This window comes from Microcaecilia unicolor, chromosome 5 (genome assembly GCF_901765095.1).
Source record: "Microcaecilia unicolor chromosome 5, aMicUni1.1, whole genome shotgun sequence".
Classification (NCBI taxonomy): domain Eukaryota; kingdom Metazoa; phylum Chordata; class Amphibia; order Gymnophiona; family Siphonopidae; genus Microcaecilia; species Microcaecilia unicolor.
In genome coordinates this window covers 189,249,861-189,267,518 of record NC_044035.1, presented here as the reverse complement: position 1 = coordinate 189,267,518, position 17,658 = coordinate 189,249,861, and the positions used below count along the sequence as shown (strand labels likewise).

Here is a 17,658-nt window from a genome sequence, read left to right as displayed (position 1 = left end):
ACTGGGCAGCTAAATGGAAGATGACGTTTAATGTGAACAAGTGCAAGGTGATGCATGTGGGAAAAAAGAACCCGAATTATAGCTACGTCATGCAAGGTTCCACGTTAGGAGTTATGGACCAAGAAAGGGATCTGGGTGTTGTCGTTGATAATACACTGAAACCTTCTGCTCAGTGTGCTGCTGTGGCTAGGAAAGTGAATAGAATGTTGGGTATTATTAGGAAAGGTATGGAGAACAGATGTGAGGATGTTATAATGCCGTTGTATAGCTCCATGGTGCGACCACACCTTGAGTATTGTGTTCAATTCTGGTCGCCGCATCTCAAGAAAGATATAGTAGAACTGGAAAAGGTGCAGCGAAGGGCGACAGAAATGATAGCGGGGATGGGACAACTTCCCTATGAGGAAAAACTAAGGAGGCTAGGGCTTTTCAGCTTGGAGAAGAGACGGCTGAGGGGAGACGTAATAGAGGTATATAAAATAATGAGTGGAGTGGAACAGGTGGATGTGAAGTGTCTGTTCACACTTTCCAAAAATACTAGGACTAGGGGGCATGCGATGAAACTACAGTGTAGTAAATGTAAAACAAATAGGAGAAAAATGTTCTTCACCCAACGCGTAATTAAACTCTGGAATTCGTTGCCGGAGAACGTAGTGAAGGCGGTTAGCTTGGCAGAGTTTAAAAAGGGGTTGGACGGTTTTCTAAAGGACAAGTCCATAGACCGCTACTAAATGGACTTGGGAAAAATCCACAATTCCAGGAATAACATGTATAGAATGTTTGTACGTTTGGGAAGCTTGCCAGGTGCCCTTGGCCTGGATTGGCCGCTGTCGTGGACAGGATGCTGGGCTCGATGGACCCTTGGTCTTTTCTCAGTATGGCATTACTTATGTACTTATGTACTTATGATTGGAAATGAACAGGCAACCCCATCGGTACAAACAGGAATTATGCGCTGTTGGGCGCCCTTGTGGGATACATTAACATCAGCAGCACGAAGTTACTTGCTAAACATATAAACAACTGACAATGGACTGATGGGCTATGGAGTGAGAGCAACCCCGGATGAGGTGGGTGGGGGAAGGGGGAGGTTTGGGGGGGAGGTTTGGGGGGGAGAAAAAGATAAAAGAGACAATTGTAGAGACATAGAGATACTGTACGTGTACCTGGAAGTGGACACGTATAGTTTATGTTGATAGTGTTTGGTTGCTTGTATAACATGGTTTGCAAATTGGTCTAATAAAAAGTATTGAAACATAAATGATTTAGAGATGGGAGTAACCAGCAAAGTAATTAAATTTGCTGATGACACAAAGTTATTCAAAGTCGTTAAATCGCGACAGGATTGTGAAACATTACAGAAGGACCTTACGAGACTGGGAGACTGGGCAGCTAAATGGAAGATGACGTTTAATGTGAACAAGTGCAAGGTGATGCATGTGGGAAAAAAGAACCCGAATTATAGCTACATCATGCAAGGTTCCACGTTAGGAGTTATGGACCAAGAAAGGGATCTGGGTGTTGTCGTTGATAATACACTGAAACCTTCTGCTCAGTGTGCTGCTGTGGCTAGGAAAGTGAATAGAATGTTGGGTATTATTAGGAAAGGTATGGAGAACAGATGTGAGGATGTTATAATGCCGTTGTATAGCTCCATGGTGCGACCACACCTTGAGTATTGTGTTCAATTCTGGTCGCCGCATCTCAAGAAAGATATAGTAGAACTGGAAAAGGTGCAGCGAAGGGCGACAGAAATGATAGCGGGGATGGGACAACTTCCCTATGAGGAAAAACTAAGGAGGCTAGGGCTTTTCAGCTTGGAGAAGAGACGGCTGAGGGGAGACGTAATAGAGGTATATAAAATAATGAGTGGAGTGGAACAGGTGGATGTGAAGTGTCTGTTCACACTTTCCAAAAATACTAGGACTAGGGGGCATGCGATGAAACTACAGTGTAGTAAATGTAAAACAAATAGGAGAAAAATGTTCTTCACCCAACGCGTAATTAAACTCTGGAATTCGTTGCCGGAGAACGTAGTGAAGGCGGTTAGCTTGGCAGAGTTTAAAAAGGGGTTGGACGGTTTTCTAAAGGACAAGTCCATAGACCGCTACTAAACGGACGGGAAAAATCCACAATTTCGGGAATAACTTGTATAAAATGTTTGTACGTTTGGGTAGCTTGCCAGGTGCCCTTGACCTGGATTGGCCACTGTCGGGGACAGGATGCTGGGCTCGATGGACCTTTGGTCTTTTCCCAGTATGGCATTACTTATGTACTTATATGTACTTATTTTATGCTGCTTATCCGAGAAATAAGCAGTGGAGTTTCCCCAAGTCCATTCTAATAATGGTCTATAGACTTTTCCATTAGGAAGCCTTCCAAATCTTTTTTAAACCCCGTTAAGTTAACCACCTTTACCACATTCTCTGGCAACGAATTCCAGAGTTTAATTACACATTGAGTGAAGAAACATTTTCTCCGATTCATTTTAAGTTTACTACTTTGTAGCTTCATTGAATGCTCCCTAGTCCTTGTATTTTTGGAAAGAGTAAACTGATGCTTCACGTCTGTCCTTTCCACTCCACTCATTATTTTATAGACCTCTATCATATCTCCCCTCAGCCGTCTTTTCTCCAAGCTGAAGAGCCCTAGCCGCTTTAGCCTTTCCTCATAGGGAAGTTGTCCCATCCCCTTTATCATTTTCGTCACCCTTCTCTGCATCTTTTCTAATTCTACTATCAGGGGAATTTTCAAAAAAGAAGGGCACCCATATTCCGACACAAATCGGGAGATGGGCGCCCTCAACTGCTTTCCATCACGGGGAAAACCAAAGTTCACGGGGGCATGTCGGCACCGTACCGAAGGCGGGACTGGGGCATGATTAAGAGATGGGCGTCCTCGGCCAATAATGGAAAAAAGAAGGGCGTACCTGACGAGCATTTGGACGACTTTACTTGGTCCCTGTTTTTTCACGACCAAGCCTCGAAAAGGTGTCCGAACTGACTAGATGACCACCGGAGGGAATCTGGGATGACCTCCCCTTACTTCCCCAGTGGTCACTAACCCCCTCCCAACCCCCCCCCAAAATTTTTAAACATTTTTTGCCAGCCTCAAATGTCATACCCAGCTGCATGACAGCAGAATTCAGGTCCCTGGAGCAGTGTTTAGGGGGTGCAGTACACTTCAGGCAGGCAGACCCAGGCCCCCCCCACCTGTTAAACTAGTGGTGGTAAATGTGAGCCCTTCAAAACCCACCCAAAACCCACTGTACCCACATGTAGGTGCCCCCCCTTCACCCCTTAGGGCTATGGTAGTGGTGTACAGTTGTGGGGAGTGGGTTTTGGAGGGGTTGGGGGGCTCAGCACACAAGGTAAGGGAGCTATGTACCAGGGAACAATTTGTGAAGTTCAGTGCAGTGCCCCCCTAGGGTGCCCGGCTGGTGTCCTGGCATGTGAGGGGGACCAGTGCACTACAAATGCTGGCTCTTCCCACAACCAAATACCTTAGATTTGGTCGTTTTTGAGATGGGCACCCTCGGTTTCCATTATGGCCGAAAACCAGGGACGACCATCTCTAAGGTCAACCTAAATGTTGAGATTTGGGCGTCCCCAACCGTATTATCGAAATGAAAGATGGACGCCCATCTTGTTTCAATAATACTAGTTTCCCCGCCCCTTCGCCAGGACGTCCTTAGAGATGGGCGTCCCTGTTTGATTATACCCCTCTATATCTATTTTCAGATGCGGCGACCAGAATTGAGCACAATATTCGAGGTGTGGTTGCACTATGGAGCGATACAAAGGCATTATAACGTCCTCATTTTTGTTTTCCATTCTTTTCCTAATAATACCTAACATTCTATTTGCTTTCTTAGCCACCGCAGCACACTCAGCAGAAAGTTTCAACGTCTCATCAACAACAACACCTGGATCCCTTTCTTGGTGACTCCTAACGTGGAACCTTGCATTACGTAGCTATAATTCGGGTTCCACTTTCCCACATGCGTCACATTGCACTTGCTCACATTAAACATCATCTGCCATTTAGACGCCCAGTCTCCCAGTCTTGTAAGGTCCTCTTGTAATTTTTCACAATCCTCTCGCGATTTAACAACTTTGAATAACTTTGTATCGTCAGCAAATTTAATTACCTCACTAGTTACTCCCATCTCTAGGTCATTTATAAATATGTTAAAAAGTAGCGGTCCCAGTAACTACCCTTCTCCATGAGAATACTGACCATTTAAACCTACTCTCTGTTTTCTATCTTTTAACCAGTTTTTAATTCACAATAGGACACTACCTCCTATTCCATGACTCTCCAATTTCCTCTGGAGTCTTTCATGAGGTACTTTGTCAAACGTCTTTTGAAAATCCAGATACACAATATCAACCAGCTCACCTTTATCCACATCTTGGAATGACCTGCTGAAGCAATTAAAGGGGATACCCGACCATCGACTCTTCAAAACGTTTCTAAAGACATTCCTATTTTCAAAAGCCTACTCCCTACTGAGCCCAGCCATTTGACTCTCCAGCTGTTGGTTGGCGGGGGGACTCTGATCCACTGGCTCCTGCCGAACATTTTACCCCTTCAATGTTTTCTCTGTCTATTCTGTCATCCTATGTTTTACCTTTCCTATTGTATTGTTTCATGCACTGTTGTAAGCCACATTTTGCCTGCACTTGTGGGAAAATGTGGGATATAAATGCGCTAAATAATAATAATGTTTGTTCGCCCCTTCAAAGAAATATAATAGATTGGTGAGGCAACATTTTCCTTCACTAAATCCATGTTGGCTTTGTCTCATTAATATGCTCTGTAATTTTGTTCTTTATAATAGGGGAAAGGAAGAAGCGATATGGATCACCTTAAAAAGAGAGGATAGAACCTTGGTCCACGTGGGTGTTGTCTATAGACCCCCGACACAATTGGAGGAACTAGATAAAGATCTGATCGCTGATATTCAAAAGTTGGGGAAGGAAAGAGAGGTGCTGTTGTTGGGAGATTTTTTTTTTTCCTCCACCTTTTTTTTTTTTGTTTAATCATATTTATTATATTCTTCGTAACAAGGTTAACAGCAGTTTTTCAGATTACAGCCATGTAGGTTGACATTCCCATATTTCAACATTTTCAAATTTCCCCCCCCCCTCCCAATCAAGTCCCCCCTTCCCCCCCCCCCCCCCCCCCCTCCCCAACTCAAGCATTCAAAATTCTGCTTTTAACAACTGGTGTCAGTGTATCCCAGTAGGGGGACCAGATTCTACAAAACAAGTCTCCAGATTCTGATGCAAGGTCAGTTATACTCTGTCTTTCCAGAGCACACATTTGTATCATTAATGATCTCCAGCGGCCAACTGTGGGCTGTTCCTCGGTCAGCCATACTTGCAGAATAGTTTTCTTCCCCATCAACGTTGCCCGCTGAAGGAACACTCTTACTCCAGCTGGGGCTTGTCCCTAGATTGTAAATATGTGAAAAAGTTGCTTGGGGGAGTGATGCCATCTAACACGCCACATACTTGAAACTTGTTCTGCTATACTTTTCCAAAAGCCATGAACTTTTGGGCAGGTCCAAAACATATGGCCCAAATGTGCATTTGTGCGACCACATTTCAGACATGAGTCATTGTCTCTCAGTTTAGCCCGATACGCTCTGTGCGGCAATATATGTAGGCGAAATACAAATTTGTATTGGGTTTCCCACCACAGCACATTTTCAGTTAGCTTGTAAATCCGTTTAATGCACCCTTCCAATTGCTCTTGAGTGACTCTCACTCCAAGTTCTACATTCCACTGCTGTGTCACCACCGAATAATTTGCAGGTTTAATGTGCTCTCTCAAATGTGAATGAAAATATTTTAACGGGACTCTAGCCTGTGCATCCAGTCCTAACAGTTCATTAAAGCTCTCCCAAGTTTCCATTGTCAATGTCTCTTTCGGCAGGGAGCGCACATAATGTTGTAGCTGTAGATATGCAAATATGTCTGTCTCCGGCAACGTAAACTCTCCACAGAGTTCGCCAAATGGTTTCATCATGCCTTGCTCATTCACCACATGATACACATAGCTCACCCCTTTCTTAACCCAATTTTGGAACGTACGGGAAGTGGTACCCACTGGAAAGTGTGGATTTCCCTTTATTGGCAGCATGGGAGAACTGACCTTATTAAGGTTAAAGAATTTACATAGCCATTTCCAGGTATATCTCAAGGGTTGAAATATCAGGGTTGCCAAACCCAGATTCTGTGCCTGACCCCCCGGGGCCTGCAACCAACTTGCAAAATGTTGGTCTTTAAACCAGTGTAACTCAGATGTTGTGAGGGTAAAATATTCTGTATTCCTAAACCAATCTGAGAGATGTCGTATCCCGCTAGCTATGGACAGGAGGCGCAGATTTAACACTCCTAGGCCCCCCTTCTTCCGGGGCAGCATTGCGCTATTCATTGTCATCCGGGATCTCTTCCCCTGCCATAAGAATGTTGCTAATTTCTTCTTTAGCCACCTCTCGTCCCTACCCCGCAGATACATGGGCATCATTTGATACGTGTAAACCCAGGTAGGAAACAAGGTCATGTTATATAGGGCCACCCGTCCCATCAAGGATATAGGCAACGCCTGCCACCTACTCAGTGCCCTCTCCACCTTACGTTTCAGGGGATCCATATTTGCTGTATAAATGTGGGTTAAGTCAATTGGGATTTTTACCCCTAGGTACGTCAAATCATCCTGTGCCCACTGCAATGGAAATGGTCCCTCCCATCCCGTCTGAATGTCTGACTCGGAAGGCCGAGCCATCGACTTTCGGGTGTTCAGTTTAAATCCAGAGTGGAACCCGTATTCATCTATAACTTCAATCAACCACCTTAATGACTCTTGAGGCCTTGTCAATGTTAGAAAAAGGTCGTCTGCAAAGGCCAACACCTTCACCGGGTGACCCTGGAGCGAGACCCCTTGAATTCCCGGATCCATTTCAATCGTTCGGAGCAGGGGCTCTAAATATAAAAGAAACAACAAAGGGGATAGGTGCCTGGTACCCGCCTGTATCTCCAAAGGCTCAGATCTCATGCCATTTACCAACAGTCTAGCCGTGGGCGCCGCATACAAAGCCTTTATGGCAGCCAAACACCAGCCCGATACGCCCACGTGCTCCAATGTCTGGAACAGAAAACTCCATCTCACTCTGTCAAAAGCCTTTTCGGCGTCGAGACTTGTTAACAAGAGAGGAGTTCCCGTTGCCCGACACCGAGCTATGGTTAAAAGAACCTTCCTCACATTGAGCACTGAGTGGCGCCCTTTCACCAATCCCACTTGGTGTTGCCCTATCAAGGTTGGCATATATATTGCAAACCTGTTTGCCAACACTCGAGCTAAGATCTTAAGTTCCACATTGAGGAGAGAAATGGGCCTGTAGGATTCCACTCGGTCTTCAGGTTTCCCTGGCTTGGGTATTAGTGTTATCCAGGCCTCATTCTCTCCCCGCGTGAAACTCCCTCTCTGTACCACCGCCTCGTAATAATCCAATAATGGTGCCCCGAAGTCAACTGGGAGAAGCTTATAATACTCTGCTGAGAAGCCGTCGGGGCCCGGCGCCAAGCCCTGTGGCAGTGATTTTAGTACCTGCTGTATCTCCTGCATTTGTATGGGTCTGGACAATCCCTCACGGGCGCTCGGCGATAGCTTAGGCATCCCTGAATCATCTATATAATCTTGCACTGGGGTCTCTTCCTCCTCTCCCCCCCTGGCGTATAACTGGGCAAAAAATGTGTGGAATGCTTCTACAATTCCTTTTGAGTTTCTTACTCTAACCCCAGAAGGGAGGACCACCGACGTGATCAGTCGTCTCCGCTCCTGAGCACGAGCCACTTGAGCCAGTAGCCTCCCTGTTTTGTTCCCAAATCTTCGAAATCTCATTCCCCTCACCCACATTCTTTTCTTAGTCTGTTCGTGAATGAGCGAATTAAGGGCCACCGAGGTCGCCACCATTGCTTCTCTATGTCCCCTCGATGGGAACTGCAGGTATCTGGCTTTCGCCTGTTTCAATTCCTTTTCTAACCTAAGGATTCCTGCAGCGATTCTCTTCCCCCTGGCACTCATATATGCTATAATACTCCCCCTAAGTACCGCCTTCGAGGCTTCCCAGAACACTATTGGGGACTCACAAGATTCTGCATTTGTATCCACGTAAGCCGTCCACTGTTCCCTGATATACTTCCCAAAATTCTCATCTTTATACAAAAAAGATGGAAATCTCCAGAATTTTTCCCCTGCCCCTAACCCATCCAAGACTATATCTACCCAGATTATCGAGTGATCGGATACCTCAAGGGGCCCTATTTCTGCTGCTATTACTTTCGAGAACAGTGTCTGTGTCACTAATATATAGTCAAGGTGGGACCACGTATGGTGGACCTTAGATTGGTGAGTATAATCATTTGTGAGAGGGTGTAGCAATCGCCACGCATCCACTAGAGTCAAGGCCATACACATGGAGTCCAGCACCCCCCTCCCCTCTGGTCTTTGCCCTTGTCCCGATCGATCAGCCTGGGGGTCCATAACTGCATTGAAATCGCCCGCCCACACCCAGGGCGCGTCTGTATACTTTAGCCCCAAAGCTATAAGGTCTTGGAAAAAGGGGGAAGCCTGGGAATTGGGCCCATAAACTGTACAGAGATAGAGCACCTGCCCCTGGATCTGCAGTTTCAGTAGGAGTGCCCTTCCCTTTTTATCTGAATAAATCAGTTCTGTATGGCACGGTAGCCCTTTTCTAATAAGAATTGCTACCCCACTTTTTTTCCCCCCTGATGAAGAATAGTAACACTCACCCACCCATTGTGTCTTCAATTTTTCGTGTTCGAGGTCAGTTAACTTGGTTTCCTGGATACAGGCTATGTCAGCTTTGTGGTGTTTGAGTTGAGTCAAGATCTTGGACCTCTTAATGGGGGACGTGATGCCAGACACATTCCAAGAAATAATTCTAATTTGCGGCTTATGTTGTGACATCACATCTCCCCCTCATAGATTTATATTGTAGCCATACACATTGCATCTCCCAGGAGCCAGCCCTACTCCCGGGAAGAGGTCATACTGTTTCCCCCCTCTGGCCATCCCCCATACTGCCGTTAAATCTCTCCTCCACCAGTGTTTCCCTTTTTTTGATCCTGAGTTTTCCCTTCCCTCTCCCCTCTCCTTCCCACCCTCTCCCCCCCCCCCCCATCCCTTCCCTATTACCAACTAGATGTGCCGCCATTTAGCGTCACCAGAGTCACTTGTGTGCTAGGGACCCCACCCCTCTCTTACCCAAGTTCTGAAATACAACAAAATATTCAATATCAAATCTCACAAAGACCAGGCATACCACTCTCTCTCACTCAGTCCTGATGCCCGCAATCCACCTCCGCTCCAGGCGCCATTCAGTCTTTTCAATGCTTCTTGTCCTCCTCATGGGTCTGGTACTGAGTCCTGCACTTCTTTATTCAAAAAATCCATTGCCAATTTTTCTGATGTAAAAACATTCCACTTTCCCTGCAATTGTATTTTCAAAACTGCCGGGTAGGACAAGGCAAACCGAATCTTCTTCTCTACCAAGGTAGAGCATATAGGATGAAATCTCTTTCTTTTCTCTTGTAATCCAGTTGAATAGTCTGGAAAAATCAAGATCGAGGCTCCCTCATATTTCAGGGTGTCCCTTTTTAACTTATAGCCTTGCATGATCTCCTCTTTATGTATAAAGTTATGTATTTTGATGATCACCACCCGGGGCTTCCTACCAGTCTGATATCTGCCCAACCGGTGTGCTCTTTCAATGCAGAAACCCCCTCTGCTATCGGAGAGTGCAAACTCTTGTTGGAGCCATTTTTCAAGCATAGGTCCCAGCAATTTATCTGACACAGACTCAGGTATGCCTACCAGTCTTATGTTTGAGCGTCGGGCCCTGTTCTCTAGATCATCAATTTTTTTCTGATTGCGCATTAAGCTTCTCCTCCAACTCCTCGAGCTTTGGCGCGCTTGCGGCCCACGTGTCCTCCATGTCCGATACTCGTTGTTCCAGGGCCTGCGTGCGCTTCGATATTTCTGTCATACTGGCGTCAAATTTTTCCAGCCGGGTGATCAGGGAGTTAAATCTGGGTTCCAGCGCCGCCTCTACCACCTTAGCAAGCTGTGTGAGCTGGCAATCCGAAAACTCAGCTCGCGCCTCTAGTTCCCCCGCCGCCATCTTGGGTTCCGCGGTCGCCGGCGGCAATTTTCCTTTTTCCATCCGGACGCTTCGTTTTGCAGGTCCCCCGGGCATGGAGACCACAAACTGGTCCATATACTTTTGCGCTTTAGGTTAAGGGTTCGAGCTCACCAATGTTTAAGCTTTTCAGCCGTTTTTCACGCAAAACGAGGAGTGGGGTCCCCGGAGTTCAGCTGCTATGCTGCTTGCGCTCTCAGTGCATCACGTGACTCCTTCGTTGTTGGGAGATTTTAATCTGCCGGATGTAGATTGGAAGGTTCCGTCTGCGAAATCGGAAAGAAGTAGAGAGATTGTGGATGCTTTCCAAAGTGCTCTGCTCAGACAAATTGTGACGGAACCCACAAGGGAGGGAGCCACGTTGGATCTGGTGCTCACGAATGGGGATAGTGTGTCAAATGTCCGAGTGGCTGCACACCTGGGAAGCAGTGACCATCAAACGGTTTGTTTTGATATAACGGCTCATGTGGATGGCAGCGACTCAAAACTCAAAGTCCTGGATTTCAAGCGAGCTGACTTTAACAAAATGGGGGAGTACCTGAGGAAGGAGCTGATGGGCTGGGAGGACATATGAGAAGTGGAAGGACAGTGGTCCAGGCTGAAAGAAGTAATAAACAGGGCCACAGACCTTTACGTAAGGAGAGTAAATAAAAGCAAGAGAAAAAGGAAACCGATATCGTTCTCAAAGCAAGTGGCTGAGAAAATAAAGATTAAAGAGTTAGCGTTCCAGAAATATAGAAAATCTCAAGAGGAGGAACACGGGGAAGAATACCGGATGAAACTGAAAGAAGCCAAGAGAGAGGTAAGTCTGGCGAAGGCGCAAGCGGAAGAACAAATGGCTAGAAAAGTAAGGAGGGGAGACAAAAACTTCTTCAGGTATATTAGTGAAAGGAGAAAGACTAAAAAGGGAATTGTGAGACTAAAAGATACAGCGAAACACTATGTAGAAAATGATGAAGAAAAAGCCAATTTGCTAAATAGATACTTTTGTTCTGTTTTCACTGAAGAAAATCCTGGGGAAGGACCGAGAGGGACTGGCAAAAGTACACCTGAGAATAAAGTGGATAGAGCACCGTTCACGGAAGAGAGTGTGTATCAACAACTTGGAAAGCTAAAGGTGGACAAAGCAATGGGACCGGATGGGATCCACCCCAGAATTCTGAGGGAGCTCAGAGAGGTTCTGGCGGGTCCTCTTAAAGATTTGTTTAATAAATCCTTGGAGACGGGAGAGGTTCCGAGGGATTGGAGAACAGCGGAGGTGGTCCCTCTTCACAAAAGTGGTGATAGGGAAGAAGCTGGAAACTACAGGCCGGTAAGCCTCACTTCGGTTATTGGAAAAGTAATGGAAGCGATGCTGAAGGAAAGGATAGTGAATTTCCTGGAAGCCAATAAGTTGCAAGATCCGAGACAACATGGTTTCACCAAAGGGAAATCGTTCCAAACGAATCTCATTGAATTCTTTGACTGGGTGACAGGAGAATTAAATCAAGGACGTGCTATGGACGTAATCTACTTAGATTTCAGTAAGGCTTTTGACACAGTTCCCCACAGGAGGCTCTTAAATAAACTAGACGGGCTGAAGATAGGACCCAAAGTGGTAAACTGGATTAGGAACTGGTTGACAGGCAGACGCCAGAGGGTGGTGGTGAATGGAGTTCGCTCGGAGGAGGGAAAGGTGAGTAGTGGAGTGCCTCAGGGATCGGTGCTGGGGCCTATTCTGTTCAATATATTTGTGAGTGACATTGCTGAAGGGTTACAAGGTAAAGTTTGCCTTTTTGCAGATGACACCAAGATTTGCAACAGAGTGGACACCCCGGAGGGAGTGGAAAACATGAAAAAAGATCTAACGTTTGGCAATTAAAATTCAATGCGAAGAAATGCAAAGTGATGCACTTAGGGAGTAGAAATCCAAGGGAGACGTATGTGTTAGGCGGGGAGAGTCTGATAGGCACGGACAGGGAGAGGGATCTTGGGGTGATAGTATCTGAGGACCTGAAGGCGACAAAACAGTGCGACAAGGCGGTGGCCGTAGCTAGAAGATTGCTAGGCTGTATAGAGAGAGGAGTGACCAGCAGAAGAAAGGAGGTTTTAATGCCCCTGTGTAAGACGTTGGTGAGGCCCTACCTGGAGTATTTTGTTCAGTTTTGGAGGCTGTACCTTGCGAAGGATGTTAAAAAAATGGAAGCGGTGCAAAGAAAAGCTACAAGAATGGTATGGAATTTGCGTTCCAAGACGTATGAAGAGAGACTTGCTGACCTGAACATGTATACCCTGGAGGAAAGGAGGAACAGGGGTGATATGATACAGACGTTCAAATATTTGAAAGGTATTAATCCGTAAACTAATCTTTTCCGGAGATGGGAAGGCGGTAGAACGAGAGGACATGAAATGAGATTGAAGGGGGGCAGACTCAGGAAAGATGTCATGAAGTATTTTTTCACAGAGAAGGTGGTGGACGCTTGGAATGCCCTCCCGCGGGAAGTGGTGGAGATGAAAATGGTAACGGAATTCAAACATGCGTGGGATATGCATAAAGGAATCCTGTGCAGAAGGAATGGATCCTCAGAAGCTTAGCTGAAATTGGGTGGCGGAGCAGGTGGGGGGAAGAGGGGTTGGTGGTTGGGAGGCTAGGATAGGGGAGGGCAGACTTATACGATCTGTACCAGAGCCGGTGATGGGAGGCGGGACTGGTGGTTGGGAGGCGGGAAATACTGCTGGGCAGACTTATACGGTCTGTGCCCTGAAAAAGACAGGTACAAATTCAAGGTAAGGTATACACATATGAGTTTATCTTGGGCAGACTGGATGGACCATGCAGGTTTTTTTCTGCCGTCATCTACTATGTTACTATGTTAGTCTCTACCATTTTGCCTAGCACCAACGTCAGGCTCACTGGTCTATAATTTCCCGGATCTCCTCTGGAACCTTTTTTAAAAATCAGCGTTACCTTGGCCACCCTCCAATCTTCCGGTACCATGCTCGATTTTACAGATAAATTACATATAACTAACAACAGTTCCGCAAGTTCATTTTTCAATTCTATCAGTACTCTGGGATGGATACCATCTGGCCTAGGAGATTTGCTACTCTTCAATTTGTCAAATTGACCCATTACATCCTCCAGGTTTATAGAGATTTTATTCAGTTTTTCAGACTCGTTAACTTTGAATAACATTTCTGGCACCGGTATCTCTCCTAAATCTTCCTTGGTGAAGACCGAAGCAAAGAATTCATTTAATCTCTCCGCTATGGCTTTGTCTTCCCTGATCGCCCCTTTTACCCCTCAGTCATCTAGCAGTCCAACCGATTTTTTACTGGCTTCCTGCTTTTAATATTTTTACTATGTGTGTTTGCCTCCAACACAATCATTTTTTCAAAGTCTCTCTTTGCCTTCCTTATCAGTGCTTTGCATTTGACTTGACATTCCTTATGTTGTTTCTTATTATTTTCAGTCAGTTCCTTCTTCCATTTTCTGAAGGATTTTCTTTTAGCTCTAATAGCTTCCTTCGCCTCACTTTTTAACCATGCCAGCTGTTGTTTAGTCTTATTTATTTATTTATTTATTGCATTTGTATCCCACATTTTCCCACCTTTTTGCGGGTTCAGTGTGGCTTACAATACGTTATGAAAGCTGGAAGTACAGTTTGTTACAACTCAGTTATGGATTACATTATGAGGTGTTATGTGAGACAAAGTCTAGTATCATTAAGGAATATAACAATGGAAAAGATCATTGAGACATTGGAAAGGAAAGAACGGGAAACTAAAAGGGGCGATACATTGGAAGGAACCAGCGGGAAACTAAAAGGGGCAGTATATAATAACAGGAAAGCATTTGGTATACATTTTCTGTGAGTAAGGTATGATTGTGGTGAGATTACGGGAGATGAGAAGGTGAGGTTAGGGGGATGGGAATTCAGAGTGGCTGTAATGATGCATTATTGAACAGTGAGTGCGGCTTTATGTGTTTTGGTTCTTTCCGTAAATTTTCTCAAAAAGATGGGTCTTCAGTAGTTTGCGGAAGGTGGTTTGCTCGTAGATCGTTTTCAGGTTGCGCGGCAGTGAATTCCAGAACTGCGTGCTCATGTAGGAAAAGGTTGACGCGTGCAGTGTCTTGTATTTCAAGCCTTTGCAATTAGGGAAGTGGAGGTTGAGGAAAGTTCGGGATGATCTTTTGGCGTTTCTTGGTGGTAAGTCTATTAAATCAGACATGTAGGCTGGGGCTTCACCGTGAATGATTTTGTGGACTAATGTGCATACTTTAAAAGTAATGCGTTCCTTGAGTGGGAGCCAGTGTAGCTTCTCTCGTAAGGGTTTTGCACTTTCATATTTTGGTTTTCCGAAGATGAGTCTGGCTGCTGTATTCTGGGCTGTTTGGAGTTTTCTCAGTATTTGCTCTTTGCAACCTGCGTATAGTGAGTTGCAGTAATCCAGATGGCTGAGAACGAGGGATTGCACTAGGCTGCGAAAGACGGATCTTGGGAAGAATTGTCTTATTCTTTTCAGTTTCCACATGCAGTAGAACATCTTTTTGGTTGTGTTGTTTGCATGAGTTTCGAGTGTTAGGTGGCGGTCGATAGTGACTCCAAGGATTTTTAACGTTTCTGAGATTGGAAGGTTTAGTTTTGGTGTGTTTAAAGCGGTGAATTCATTCGTGTTGTACTGGGAAGTGAGTATCAGGCATTGAGTTTTTTCTGCATTTAGTTTCAAGCGAAAAGCATCTGCCCAGGTGTTCATGATGTGTTGACTTTGGTTGATTTCATTGAAGATTTCTTTAATGTCTTGTTTGAAAGGGATGTATATTGTTACATCATCGGCGTAAATATATGGGTTGAGGTTGTGGTTTGATAGGAGTTTCGCCAGGGGGATCATCATTAGGTTGAAAATGGTTGGTGAGAGGGGTGATCCTTGTGGTACTCCACATTCGGGTGTCCATGCAGCAGACGTGGTTGAATTTGATGTGACTTGATATGATCGTTGGGTTAGGAACCCCTTGAACCAGTTTAGGACATTTCCTCCAATGCCAAAGTATTCAAGTATGTGTAATAGAATTCCGTGGTCGACCATGTCGAAGGCACTTGACATGTCGAATTGTAGGAGGAGTATATTGTTGCCGGTTGCAATCATTTGTTTAAATTTAGTCATAAGGGTAATCAATACTGTTTCTGTGCTGTGATTCGACCTGAATCCTGATTGGGCATCATGCAGTATTGAGTGTTTGTTTAGATAATTTGTGAGTTGTTTAGTTACCATTCCTTCGGTTATTTTGGTTATTAGTGGTATGGATGCTACTGGTCTGTAATTGGTTATTTCACTTGCGTTTTTCTTTGTGTCTTTAGGTATTGGGGTGAGTAAAATTTTTCCTTTTTCTTTAGGGAAAAGTCCATTTTGTAGCATAAAGTTTACGTGGTTCGTTAGGTCTATTATGAATTGTAGAGGAGCTGATTTCATAAGGTTGTTTGGGCATATGTCTAGTTTGCAGTGGGATTTGGCATATCTTTTTAGAGTTTCCGAGATGAGGTCTTCTGATAGTAGTTCGAATTCGGTCCAGGTTCTGTCTGCTAGGTATGTTCCGGCTTCTGAGTCTAGACAGTCTAGAAGTGTGGCGTATTCGATAGGGCTGGCGGGTATTTTAAGTCGTAGTTGTATGATTTTCTCTTTGAAGTATTTCGCAAGGTTGTCAACATCTGGTATGTCTTTGCTGTTGTTTGTAACTGGTGTGGTGTCTAATAGTTTGTTCACAAGGTAGAAGAGTTTATGTGTGTCTTTGTAGTTTGGTCCTATTATTGTTTTGTAATGTGATCTTTTAGTCTGTCTTATGGTGTATTTGTATTTCCTCTGAAGTAGTTTCCAGGCTTTTAGTGTTTGTTCATCTCTCTTTTTGTTCCATGCGCGTTCTAGCTTCCTGACTTGTGTTTTAAGTTTTTTCAGCTCTTCGGTGAACCATGGGTTTGCTTTTTTCCTGTGTGATGTTCTAGTTTGGATTGGGGCGATTTTGTCTAATGTTGTTGTACATAAATCGTCCCATTCTTGGAGGAATTGGATGGTGTCAGCACTTGTTGTCCATTCGTTCTGGTAGATCTGTTGCCAGAATGTTGTGGGGTCTGTTTTTCCTCTCGTGGTGTATGTTGTTCGCTCATGTTTATTGATTGTGTTTATGTGTGTTTTTCGCCAGTAGAGAGAGACATTTGCTTTATGGTGGTCTGACCATAGTGTGGGTGTCCATCTTGTGTCAGTAAGTATGATAGTTTGGTCCGGGTCAAATTTGTGTGTTATGATGTCTAGTGTGTGTCCTTTTTTGTGTGTTGGTTGCGTGTAGGGTGCGTGCAGGTCCCATAGTTTTAGGAATTCTTTGCATTCTCGTGTGCTTGTGAGGTGTCGTCTTCAAGGTGTAGGTTGATGTCTCCTATTATAAGGATGTTTGAGGCAGATACACATGTATTCGAGATGAAGTCCATGAGTTGTGTTTGGGAGTCTTGCATTTTCCCGGTGGTCTGTAGAATAGGATGCATTAAGGTGTCCTATAGGTTTGGATGATTAATTCTTGTCGAGGCAAGTTCAAGTTGTGGTGAGGTAGATTCACTCGTGGTTGTGATGGTGATTCGGGTTTGTAAATTATGGCTATCCGCCTCCTCTTTTTCCATTTCTTGTCCCAGTGGGTGATTTTGTATTCTGGTGGGCATGTTTCTAGGATGGCGGGGTCTGTGGGGCTGTGGAACCAGGTTTCTGTGATAAATAGAAGGTCTACGTATCTGTGGTGATCCAGTCTAGTATATCTACTGAGTTGCTACTGGCTGATCTTGCATTGATGTATCCTAATTGGATTGAGCGGTGTGGTTCTGTGGGGAGGTTCAATGTGTTTATTTTTATTAGTTGTCTGTTCTTCGGTGGTTGAATTGTGTTGTTGTTGTTGTTGTTTTCCTTTTTTTGTTGGTGGTGTTCATTTCCAGAGATTTTTCCTTTTGGTTGGTTATAGTGTCTTTGGTTTGGTGAGTTGTTAATAGGTTGTACATAGGGTTGGTGTATTGTGGGTGGCTGTTATGGATGTTCTTTAGAGTGGGCATTGTGTGTATGTGAGTGCTGTGTGATTTGTGAGTTATGGGGTTTATTGTTGTCTTGGTTGTGGGTGTGTTTACGTGTAAGAGTAGGGTGAGACAATGAATGGTTAGAAGTGTTTTACTGGTATTCATCTCTGTGTTTAAGACTCTGTGGCAAACATTCAAGTGGTTTACATTTAAAGCGAAGCAAGCCTACAGTTGCTTTTAAGCTTATCAATATTTCATACTGATCATGCTTCGTTTATAATCAGAGCAAAGCAAAGCTTGTATTTACAGTTGGAGCCTAATAATGAGTTACATCTTAATTATCTTACTGCACAGGGTGGCTTATTTGTCTGGAGGTCAGAACAAGTGAGATAATTACATTTA

General features: G+C 44.7%; 1 protein-coding gene across 1 annotated transcript in view; it reads left to right on the top strand.

The window, feature by feature from the left end:
• TSNAXIP1 (translin associated factor X interacting protein 1) overlaps positions 1–17,658 on the top strand; it is a 1,164,230-nt gene that overhangs the window by 1,052,639 nt on the left and 93,933 nt on the right. The window lies entirely within an intron of this gene.